Here is a 12,381-nt window from a genome sequence, read left to right as displayed (position 1 = left end):
AGAAATCTTGCTCGAATACGTGACCTAGACTCGTTGCCTTTGAAACCATACTTGTTATTTTTACTACAAACTCGTCAACAGTCTCGTTTTCCGCCATCTTGAGTTTCTCAAATTCACTTTTCAACGTTAGCAGTCGAGCCTTTTGCACTCGCTCGCCCCCAACATACCATGCTTTCAAAGCCGTCCATATACCTCGGGCATTCTTGTATTGAGAAATCTGAAGAAGAATATTACCATTCACCACTTGAAACAAAAACGATATTGCCGTTTTATTCTTCTTCGCATTAATAACCGCACCCTCTTCTGGTTGAACAAATTCCCACAGGTCTTGATCATCCAAGATCGCTTCCACTACAATCGCCCATATGATGTAATTTGTTCCATTCAGCTTTGGAACCTGTAACGAAATCCCCCCACTCGCTTTGGGTTGGATTACCGGTCTTTTTTCGTCATTTGCCATTGACATAGAACCCCTTTGCTCCACTTCTTTGAAACATATACAAGCCAATCAATTCCGAAAAACTTTTCAGAACCGAACCAACTTGCTCACAAAATTAAATCAAACCTTTGGTTAAAACCTAACTCGTTCAACCCGTGTAAAAAAACAAACTTTGAATCAAACCTTCTCGCTCAACCCAAATAAAATACCCAACAAGAATGGTTAAACCTTCTTGTACAACAAAAAATATATCAAACCTCACTTGTTTGATTCTCTTGAACTCTACGTAGCAAAAATAAAATTAGACAAAATGGCAAAAGACGTCCTTTATGTTTGAACGTGTTTTCACTAGACATCCTTTAGCAAAACTAATGGCAGAAAACGTATTTCATGTTTCAAATTCTGTTCACGTTACGCCCTTTGACACTAACTCAGTTAAATATTTTCATTAAATTTGGTCATGTGCTTTGCACGTGAGGGCAGTGTGGTAAATTCACACATTTATTTAATAAGTAAAACTAAAGATATAAATATATTTAAAAAAATATAATATCTCTCTTTCTCTCTCAAGATCTGAGATACAAACCAGGTAAACCACCACCGGACCACGGAACCACCACCACCACCACACCGCCAGTCTTCTCAAAACCCTACCGATCACCTTCAATATAGCCGGGAACAGTTGTTTGAATGTTCCCAACCACAAACGCCTTTCATAGGCCAAATACCACACCATCGCCAATATCGCCGCCGCATTAAACCACCGCCGGCATGCCACCATCACAAAATTCACCCGAAACACAAGACTATAACCTCTTAGTTCATGTGCGATTTTGTCAAACTTAGGAATTATTTGGTTTACATCTCAGATTTGGTCCGATTCAAGTCCAATTTTAGGGGTTTTTTTTGCCTTAGTTCGTTACACTCTTCACAAAATTAGGGGAAATTAGAGGAGGTAGAACGATGAGTGTGTTGTTTGTCGTGACTCTCTTTCTCTCCAAAGATCTGAGATCACCAACGTTATGGTCTCGGCTCACATCTCGGCTCACATCTGGAGGCTGATTTCAAGTGATCGATGGCGGTCTTGGTGGCAGTCTTGGAAGTTGATTTCAAGAGATCGATGATTTGTGGCTGTTAGGTTATAGTGGATTAGTGGTGACGGTGGTTTTGGTGGTGTGGTGATAATGAAGATGATGGGGGAGAGGATGTGACATTGGATGGAGTGGGTGGTAGTGGTACTGTGGCAGGGGGGGGGGGGGGGTTATCTGTATATTTTTTATTTTATTAAAAAATAAAAGTATTTTTTCAAAAGGCCAAATATTTGGTCTAATTATACAAACAGTCTTTAAAGGGGTAAAATGACCACATTGTCCTCACGTGCAAAGCACATGACCATATTTAACAAAAAAGTTTAACTGGGTTAGTGTCAAAGGACGTAACGTGAACAGAATTAGAAACATGAAATACGTTTTCTGCCATTAGTTTTGCTAAAGAATGTTTAGTGAAAAAACGTTCAAATATAAAAGACGTCTTTTGCTATTTTATCATAACATTATGACTAGTTTTCTTTTCTTCATAATCCGTGCAAACAATACACCGTGCAAGTCTTCCACAAAAATTAAAATACCTTTTGACTTTTATGATCTCTCCATGGAATTCCTTTTCTTTATTTATTTATTACTCAAAACACGTACACACCAAAAGAACTTGTTTCGTCTTCTTCCTCCCAAGAAAACAAACAGGCAACAAAACGAAACTCCTAAACAGTTATCGTTTCCTCCTTTGTGTTTCAGTAGCAACGATCGAACCAATATTCTTGTTCAATAGTGAATCAGAACTAGCTCCGAGAACCCGGTGACGCTAGCGGCAACGGCGATAGCTACAGCGACCCTACGAACTTGGTTGTCGGTCACAGTTAATCTGGCGTACGCGGCGGCGGTCTTCTTGCCGAAGCGTTTATGCCTGACTCTCACATCGGCAACGGGCTCTTCTTCCGGCGGCGACGGAGTCAATTATCGATTTTTTGAACTTGGATCTGATACCAATTCAAGTCCCAAATCGATAATCAAACACAAAGTAAATAAATAACTCTTGTTTATATTAATCAGAGAATCGAACTCAAAAAACTGATTACAATCTCCCAAACTCTAACTCGGTTTGACTCTTGATGAACCCTAACTTGGTTGCACCAACTTCACAATCTATAATGTCTAACCATAAGACCATCTCCACCCATTGGTTTTTGGTGACATGGCATGTGGTTTGGATTTGTTTATGGGTGGAGACAAACGTTTGTGTTAGGTTTGGTTTGCATTCTTAAACGTTTGAGAGGTGGGTTTGTAGTGGCCCCACCACAACCACTACACACAAATCATATATATATACACATATATATATACATATTTATTATATTTTAATTGGGTTTAGATTGGTTTATGGGTGGAGGAAAAGTGGGGTTTTTTGATGAAAAGTTTAGAATATGATGTGGCGATGATGTAAAGGTTTGAATTGTTTTATGGGTGTGGATGCTCTAACTCCTTTTATATAGACTAACCTAACTTGTTAGCTAAGACATTACCAAATATAAAAACCCTAATCAATTCTTGGGTTGGGCTTTACACTCGGGCCAAAGAAAAATTGGGCCAACACTTGCCACCGATTATCTTTACGAGCTCATCCCTAGCCTCAGTCCCATGAGAAGTATTAATTCAGGTGTATCTATTCCCCTGTTTCCACTAAAACGCGCTTTAGTCAGATTACTCATACTAGCTAGTACTGCCTTATTAAGAAAAAAAACTATACAAAATGTTTTTACGGTCCTGGACAATAAAGAGCTTATGGTCTGGTTATGTGTTTTTTGAAAACCGAAGTTCACGAGTCGGTTTTGGTTAAGCATATTTTCATCCCCGACAAAATCGAACCGAATTTGGTGCAAGTTCATGAATAATATGTACAGAACTGCCAAAAGACCATCTTTTGGTTAACTAATATAAGACAGAATTACAAATTTTGTCCTTTAAAAAAAGCCAAATCACGGTTCGTGTCCTTTTCTAAGTTTCCTTGCAGGCGGTGTACTTTAAACTTTTTTTTTCTACACGTTATGTCCTTTACGCTAACTGGGTTAGAAAAACTCAGTTAAATGCCCTCACGTGAGGCGCATGTGAGGGCATTTTTGTCTTTTCGTCTCTACCTGCAACCAGTCACCTACATCACCACCGCCGTCCGTCCGGTAACATCACCACTGTTGTCCCCTTCATCACCACCTTCGTCCGTCCCCTACATGACCACCGCCGTCCGTCACCTTCCTCACCGTTAATCACCATCGTCGTCGCCAGGTTACACCACCGCCGTCACCGTTCTTCACCACCCACATCGTTAAAAGGTACGTTTTTCCGGCCAGATCTGCAACATCGCATTCCGGCCAGATCTGCAACATCTCATTCCGGCCAGATCTGCAACATCGCATTCCAGCCAGATCTGCGAAATCCTCGGATGACGGCCGCATCTCCCACCATCGGCTTTACACAACCTGATTTAGGGTTTTGTTGTGGTGCAAGGTTGGTTGTGTAGAGGCTATTGGAATGGTGTCGATCTGGAAAACCCTAGGGGTGTGCTGATGGCGGGGGGGGGGGGGGCGATGGTTGTTTAACCCTAGGGAGGATGATTACGGTGGGGATATAAGGAAGCCCCATGATTGTTTTACTAGCTGTGTGAGAAATTGAAGGAAATGGGAGGTATGTATTATATTAATGGTGGTATCGGTCGGAGCGGGAAAAGAAGAAGAAGAAGAATAAGTTGACTTGGTGAGGAGACTTTCAGGGTGGGAACGGACGGTGGTGATGAAGGGGACAACAGTGGTGATGTTACCGGACGGACGGCGGTGGTGATGTAGGTGACTGGTTGCAGGTAGAGACGAAAAGACAAAAATGCCCTCACATGCGCCTCACGTGAGGGCATTTAACTGAGTTTTTCTAACCCAGTTAGCGTAAAGGACATAACGTGTAGAAAAAAAAAGTTTAAAGTACACCGCCTGCAAGGAAACTTAGAAAAGGACACGAACCGTAATTTGGCTTTTTTTAAAGGACAAAATTTGTAATTCTGTCCTAATATAACTCTAAATTAAACCGACTTTGGTGCAAGTTCGTACTTGATATCATCTAGTGATTGATACGATAGCATAAACCATAAAATTGTTTTAGTTTCAGACCTGCTTTAACATTGCTTTAGTTTGATGCTAGCATACAATCAACATAGTAGTTCTTGATAAACAATAAAACTTGAGGATGAACCACTCGTTAAAACGACTAGTTTGATCAATTTACTTAATCCGTAGTGTGGTTAATAATTACGAATACACAAATATGAGAAGCAAAATCTATTACACACCTTAGAGCATTCTCATCCAGTTCGCTATCCCTATATCTATATATATATCATGTAATTACACTAAAAAACAATACATTTATCTTTCCTGTTCAATTAAATAATATTTTTTATACCTTTTTCATTACAGTTTTCTCTCTCCACCCTATAATTTACAAAAAAATCACTACATTTTCCTCGAATTTACAAAAAATCACTATTTTTTCTCTCTCCATCCTATAATTTACACTCACAACCACTCACAACACCACCCTATAATTTACAAACCCTTCTCACATAATTTTAGGGGAAGGGTTGGGAATGCTCTTATAGCCTGATTCGGTACTTTTTGGTCACATTCCCCCTTTCTTATATCATTCACTATCTTGTGACAGTAAGTAGAAGTATGATTAAGAAACGGTTTTCAAGAACTTTTAACACTAAAATAAAACATGAATAGAGTGCATACTCGTAGTCTTCCGAAGCATTAATTTGACTAAGCAGTTCGCGTGCCAGACGGTTCTCCCCGTTGGCTAGTGCTTTCTGAAGCAGACATATCACAGAGAACACGGGTAAGGGTAAAAGATAGGAATTATTAACCTCAATATTGACAGTGAAAGAAACCCCATATTCTAGTCTTACCTGTATTGCAAAACAAATTAATAAGAAATCGGGTTTTAAAAAAGTGTTAATTGTTGCAGGAATTTATTTCTTCTTACAGGTAGTGTTGTATGCAACATGAACAGTGAGGGTTCCGCCACAGGCACTAAACACGGGAGTTCACACGCATCCTCACCAGCCTGCCTGTGCTTTACTAGTGGGTAATAATCAGGATGCCCGTAAAAGTGCAAGAAGTCCTCAAAACAAAGAGTTTTAATATAGATTATAACTTTCACTCTTTCAGATCAACCCAAGTATACTATTAAGGAGTGGACTAGAGAATAAACCGAAAGCTCAGAAAGCGGGAAACCATGCGGTTGGACTTTTCGAAAGGTGTAATAGACAAGTAAAGTAGCTTCTCCAGTAGAAGTTGGTGGAGCTTTGTTCCATGTGTTCAACAGTTCCTTAAAACTATAGCATAACATGAAAGGGTAAGTAAATGTAAGAAAAACTTAAGCTATAATTTGAAAGGGTAAGTAATTGTTGTGAACTGTCAACGAACACAACGAATTGGAACAATATGCTGAGGTCTATTACTTTTGTCAACGATTACAACTATGAACTGGAACAATACTCAAATGAATAGCATAGAGAAGTGTTGGGAAATCAGAGATTCAGAAGGTAAGAGATGGAAGAAGAAGAAGCCACACATAATACATTCATATTCGTTATCCCCTTTTCTCCCATAACGAGTAAAACTCAATACTCCAGTACTATTAAAAATTATATAAAACTTTTTAAGGAAACCAAAGAAAGGGTCCTAAAAGTTCAATTTGCTTTGGACTTCCATAATAATTTGGCAGACCCTACAGTATTTTACCAGACCTATTTTTTTTTCCTGATTTATTTTGTGTCTACCCTAACAAAATTCCTTGATCGCCTCTGTTTAGTGACTTCTTATTAATTAAATTGAAGCGGTAGATAATAAATTAGAAGAAAAGAAATTCACTAAAAATTAACCGACCTTTATAATGCTTTACTTAAAAAAAAATCAACATTCTTATAGTTATATATCTACCTATACTATTAACAAGCTTTTTGGACACTTGTTATCTTTCTATTGATCAATTCATAAACATTTCATATATACCAAGCATTCTTATAATTTTCTTGATATTAAAATAATTCAAAACTAATTCAAAACAATTCTATATATTAAATCTTTTTACATATAATAATGTTTGACTGATATAAGTTAAATAAATGAATTTAAGATAATTGAAGATACAAAAAAAGATTTCTAAAATTATAATATGTTTTCTCCTTGATTTGTGCATATCATTCCTAAAAATAAATTATGTTGACTCCTACTTTTCCTGAATTGACTCAAATCAGTTATACGATTCAAATACGTTTCAAAATTTTTATGTGTACCAACTCTAACAAAAATAAACCGCTCTTTTCATCACTATATAAGATTATTCCATGAGAACGTATTCTTCACATCAACTCCATGTATTGTTTTAAGTTTAGTTCATTTTGTTTAGTACAAGATAAAGACATCCATTTGAATGCCACAATAGTTTATTTATCCACTCCGTAATTTATAATTTTATTTTTTGTTTTTCTATTTTATATTTTGCTTCATTATAAATAATTTATCTATTTTATTCACCTTTTGTAGATGTAATTGGCCATGTTGTTCACACCTTTTGTAGAAGTAAGCTTATTTTAATTGATTAAAGTTTTTGTTTTTGGCATAGTATACCTCAAAGGGGCGGTGATAGTTGAGACATCTCTCAATACCTTAATAGACCGAGTTTACTTTATCACTCGCTAATCATTTAATTTTTTTTTTGTTTAATATCAGTGATGCGGTTGTTGATTTTAATCATAGAATCTTTGTAAGTTGCGTTTTTGTGTGATTAACTCTCTTAGTTAATGTGCTTTAGTAAGTATTGGATTTGTTCGTTTGCAATAACATGAATTTTTTTATTTGCATATTACTTATAGCAACCATGGCTTGACCACATTCTAAGAATGACCATTGTTTGTATCAACTCTTGACTACATGTTGGCAAATAGATAGACAAAAATTTATAATCACATACGTTTATCTCACACGTTTATTAATTTTCACCCGTGTATTACACGGATTACTAAGCTAGTGTGTGTGTGTGTATATATATATAAATCACACAATTAGGAGTACCTAAAACTATTTTTGAGGAACGTAAAAGTTTTGAGTGATTTTAACTAGATCCTTAGTAAATGGCTATATTATTTGACATAATGATAAGACCACATTAATGAAAAACACAATTTACTTACTAATAAATTAACTAATCGATATTTCTTTGTCGAACTTACACTTTATTAGTTATAAATAGGATTTGTTTTGGTGAACATTTGTTATATTTTCTTTCCACGAAAATCTCTAAAATAGTCTAGTTTGATTAAAAATTACAGAAATAACCTATTTTGTACAAAAATCCTCAAAATAGACTATTTTTTCTGTCGGATCTGATGGGATTTCAACACCGTTCGATGGAATTTGTGGGCCTTTAAAATTTGCCGCGTGTCAACGTATTTGTAGATCCGATGAAATTTGTTAAAGACCCGTCGAATCCGACAAAATTTTTAATGGATCCGACGGAATTCTTCATTTTCTACCTCTCAACCCCTAAACCTCCATAACCAACCTCCATCTCTATCTTTCTTATTTCTTCATAAAATCAAGCAAATCCATAGTGCAAATCCCTTAGTTTTTCGAGAAGAACACAACCATAGAGTTCAATTTAACTCTAGAACTCAAAATCAAAAACCTCGGAATTGAAAATCTAGGGTTCGACAAAAAAATTAAACAATCTGATCCGACGGAAGCATAAAGTGAATCGTCGGATCCGACTGCTTATTGTTACGTCGCCTAGAACACGAATCCATCAGATAACTTAAAAAAAGTCAGATCCACCGGAAAATTTGAATGCGTGTCAACATCTGATAGGCTATACTAATCCGTCGGATCAGGTCTTGTTTTCTTCGGATCTGACGGAAAAAATAAGCTATTTTAATTTTTTTTTAAAAATAGGTTATTTCAAAAAGATTTTTTTTGATGCTATTTTGAAAATTTTCACTTTTCTAAATTAGTGTAACATAGATATTGTTTGAATTATAAAAAAAATACTATTCAACAGGTGGGTGCATTCTTAGTCATCAGGATGGGACCACAAAGATAGAAGAAAGCTTTGTAGTCTCTTTCACTTACTAGTCATTAAACCTAATATCTTTGAATAAAGTTCAAAAAATCTTCATATGCACATAAATTCCCACACCGCGCACCTTCTGTTACCAAAATGGTGACTTTCTTGGGTGTTTTGATAGGCCTACTATGTTCTATAGCCTTCTTAGCTCTATTCAAATTCTTTAACAAGTTTTGGTGGGTTCCGATGCGCATAAAGCATGTAATGAGTTCACAAGGAATACGAGGACCTCCTTACAGTTTAATCTATGGCAACACCAAGGAGATTTCCAACATGATAAAGAAATCAACAAGCTCTCCCATGGACATGTCACACTACATATTCCCGCGAATTCAACCTCACTTAGATTCATGGTTGCACATATACGGTTAGTAATATTCATAGTTCATTTGATGCGATCTTTCGAATAGGCGTCACATGTGTTTTAAATATTTGTTTTGATGCAGGAAAGAATATTCTATATTGGCAAGGTCCTCAAGCTGAGTTAGTAATCACCAAACCAGAGCTCCTCAAAGAAATAATGAGTGTTCGAGAGATTTCGATGGGGAAACAAGACGCGGTTCCTCTTATGATCAAGATATTTGGAGGCGGACTAGTTTTTTCTCATGGTGATAAATGGACAAAACAACGAAAATTAGCAACTCACGCTTTCAATGGTCAACGGTTGAAAGTAAGTTCATACTAACCATATATATTAGGGATCAGGTCAACTCATCGACTTCTGAGGTGAATGAGTTGTTGATAAGTCAAGAAAATCTATTGGAGAAAAAAGGGTTGAGGGTTAATGAAACATTGAAACCAATACTTTTATGCTGATTCACTGATCATTTGTCTTGATTTAGTATTTAAAGTCACCTGTAAAGTCATGGGAGTCTTGCGTCTGTGCATGGATACTTTTGTGCCACGTATACATGACCTTATCCTTGTGCACACATGTTTTGAAATACAAAAAGGTTGAGAAAGAATATATTGCCACGCAAAATTATAGTTTTAATCTTTTTAGGGTCTAGGAGCAGGAATATTGCCACGTATCTATGCTCAACTTTATTAAACAATAATTTTGTTTATTTAAAAAAAAGTAGGTTGAGAAAGAATCCAATTTCATAATAACATTACACGTCAAAAGCATAGCCCATTTCCTTTCCTATAATTAAAGAATCAGGTATAATAGGAGAGGCACACGACATGTATCCAAGCCTAAGCAAAACGGACGAGTTGGGAGGGTAACAATATCGGATTCGGGTTATAACCAGCCAACTAAAGAAGAAAACTATAAGAAGAAGAAAAACAGGTTAATGACAATCAAAGTAATTTTACTTGTTTGTTTGGTTGTAGAGCATCGTTCCAGCAATGGTTGAAAGCGTTAACTTGATGCTAAAACGATGGCAAGATGCCGGAAACAAAGAGAAAGATGTCCATCAAGAGTTCAGAACAATGGCATCTGAAGTCATATCAAGGATCGTGTTTGGAAGTAGCTATGAGGAGGGCGAGCAAATCTTCAAGAAGCAAGAGGCGATAGTTCCGCTAGCAACCAAACAGTTGTCCAAAACACAGTTTGCTGGCTTTGGGTAAATCTACCTAATCTATCTATCGATCGTGTATAGGAAAATAGCACAACTCATAAAAGTGATCATTTTTGTTTTATTCTTAACAGGATGATATTAAAAGATAAAGATGATTTAGAAATCGACAAACTGCTTGCTTACATTCGAGAGACCATTACGAAGTTGATAAAAAACAGAGAAAATATGATAGCTTCAGGAGATGAAGACAAGTGCACAAATGATTACCTAGGGATACTTTTGAACGCGCATCATGAAGTCGATGACAATTACAAGCTTTCCATACAAGATGTTATTGATGAATGCAGAACATTTTACGTTGCAGGGCATGGAACAATCTCTCTTTTGCTCTCGTGGGCTACTCTTCTTCTAGGAGTCCACACTGAATGGCAAGAGAAAGCACGTGAAGAGGTTCAAGAAGTATTTGGTAATCGAAACCCATCATCCGAAGGAATAGCAAGACTCAAGAAAGTAAGATTACTTATAAAAGGGAAACCTAAATTTCTATTTTGATTTAGCTATTTAGAATAGTACCTAACTTTTAAAATTGTTACAATTAGGTCACTTATAAAATATTTTGTTTCAATTAGGTTACTAAAATTTTCTTTTTATTCCAATCATAGATATGTTATCTGGATAGCAGGCTATCTAGGTTTTTTTTTTATTCTTAAATAGTTTGACATTGCAAAATTTTTTTTTAAAAATTAAAAAGATTAGTAAAAATTAAGAAAAATAATTTTAAATTGCGAAAAATGCAAAAAAAAAAAAAGTAGAAAAATTTATCTTACGGTTTTTTTTATAAGAAACCACCATGTTTTTAGAAAAAAACCAAAAAGATAGGTGATATTAAAATATTTAATAGTAGAACTATTAATTGCTTCGATAAAAAAATAAAATTAAAAATAATAGGAGCATATTAATTATATTGTAATTTTTCGCAATTTTTCAGTTTTTGCTTCTTTTTTATTTTATTATTTTTATTTTTTTTATTTTTCATTTTTTTATTTTTCGCAATTTAAAAATTATTTTTCTCAATTTTTATTAAAATTTTCAATTAAAAAAATGTTATTCCATATCAAACTATTTAAAAATAAAAAAAAACCTAGATAACCTGTTATACAGGTAAAATATCTATGATTGAAACAAAAAGAAAACTTAGTGACCTGATTGGAACAAAATATTTTATGAATGACCTCATCGGAACAATTTCATAAATTGGTTACTATTCTACAGAGTAATAAAAAAAAAAAAGCTAAATAAAACTAGAAATTTAGGTTTCTAGTTTACTATATATAGTAATCCCTATTTTCTTACATATCATACAGATGGGCATGATAAATCAATGAAACATTACGATTATATACTCCTTCAATATCTGCAAACCGCAAAGTTATGAAGGAAACACGCGTTGGAGATCTGGTTCTTCCAGCAAACTTAAATTTACAAATACCAACATTAGCACTTCATCAAGACCCTGGAATATGGGGAGAAGATGCTCATCTCTTTAAACCAGAAAGATTTTCAGAAGGGATTGCCAATGTTGTTAACAACAATCCAGGAGCATTCCTCCCTTTTGGTTATGGACCACGAATCTGTGTAGGCTCCAATTTCGCGATAAATGAAGCTAAAATAACCCTCTCGATGATCTTACAACGTTATAGATTCACCCTCTCCCCAAACTATATCCATGATCCAGTTCAGGTTGTAACGCTTCGCCCAAAGTATGGTATTCAGATAATGTTTCATCCTCTTTAAAGCTTCACTTCTTGTGGCCATAGGCAGACCCTAGGTGATCTGAAGGGAAACACCCGACACCAATTAAAGTTTATTTTTCATGTATGATATATTGAACCGAAACTCGAGTGAAGCCCATTCGTTTTTTAACGACCCCCACAAAAATAAAAGAACATATATAATTTATCAAGAATCCTAAGTTTGAATCTAGGCAATTTGTGTTTTTTTTCCTTTTTCTTTTTCTGTTTTTCCGAAAACACAATATTACTGACATTATATATCCTTTCTTAATGTATGTTTACATATGGGATTTCTACTCTACTACTAGTCAACCTACTTGATTAAGTCCTAATTACGTTTGTAATAGTTTCTTGAGTTTCATTAGTTTATTTGATTTAGTTTTTAAAAAATTATAATTTTATTA

At 35.4% G+C, this 12,381-nt stretch overlaps 1 pseudogene across 1 annotated transcript; it reads left to right on the top strand.

The window, feature by feature from the left end:
* Nucleotides 1-8,726: 8,726 nt before the first annotated feature.
* LOC143573874 (cytochrome P450 CYP749A22-like) lies at nucleotides 8,727-12,056 on the top strand (annotated as a pseudogene). The gene is made up of 5 exons (XR_013142493.1): nucleotides 8,727-9,028; nucleotides 9,108-9,331; nucleotides 9,997-10,229; nucleotides 10,316-10,694; nucleotides 11,549-12,056. The product of XR_013142493.1 is annotated as a cytochrome P450 CYP749A22-like (transcript).
* The last annotated feature ends 325 nt before the right edge of the window (nucleotides 12,057-12,381 follow it).

This window comes from Bidens hawaiensis, unplaced genomic scaffold (genome assembly GCF_021521415.1).
Source record: "Bidens hawaiensis isolate Kalapana, Puna unplaced genomic scaffold, B.hawaiensis_p1.1 tig00001382_1, whole genome shotgun sequence".
NCBI classification, from domain to species: Eukaryota; Viridiplantae; Streptophyta; class Magnoliopsida; order Asterales; family Asteraceae; genus Bidens; species Bidens hawaiensis.
This window is presented reverse-complemented; position numbering and strand designations above follow the sequence as displayed.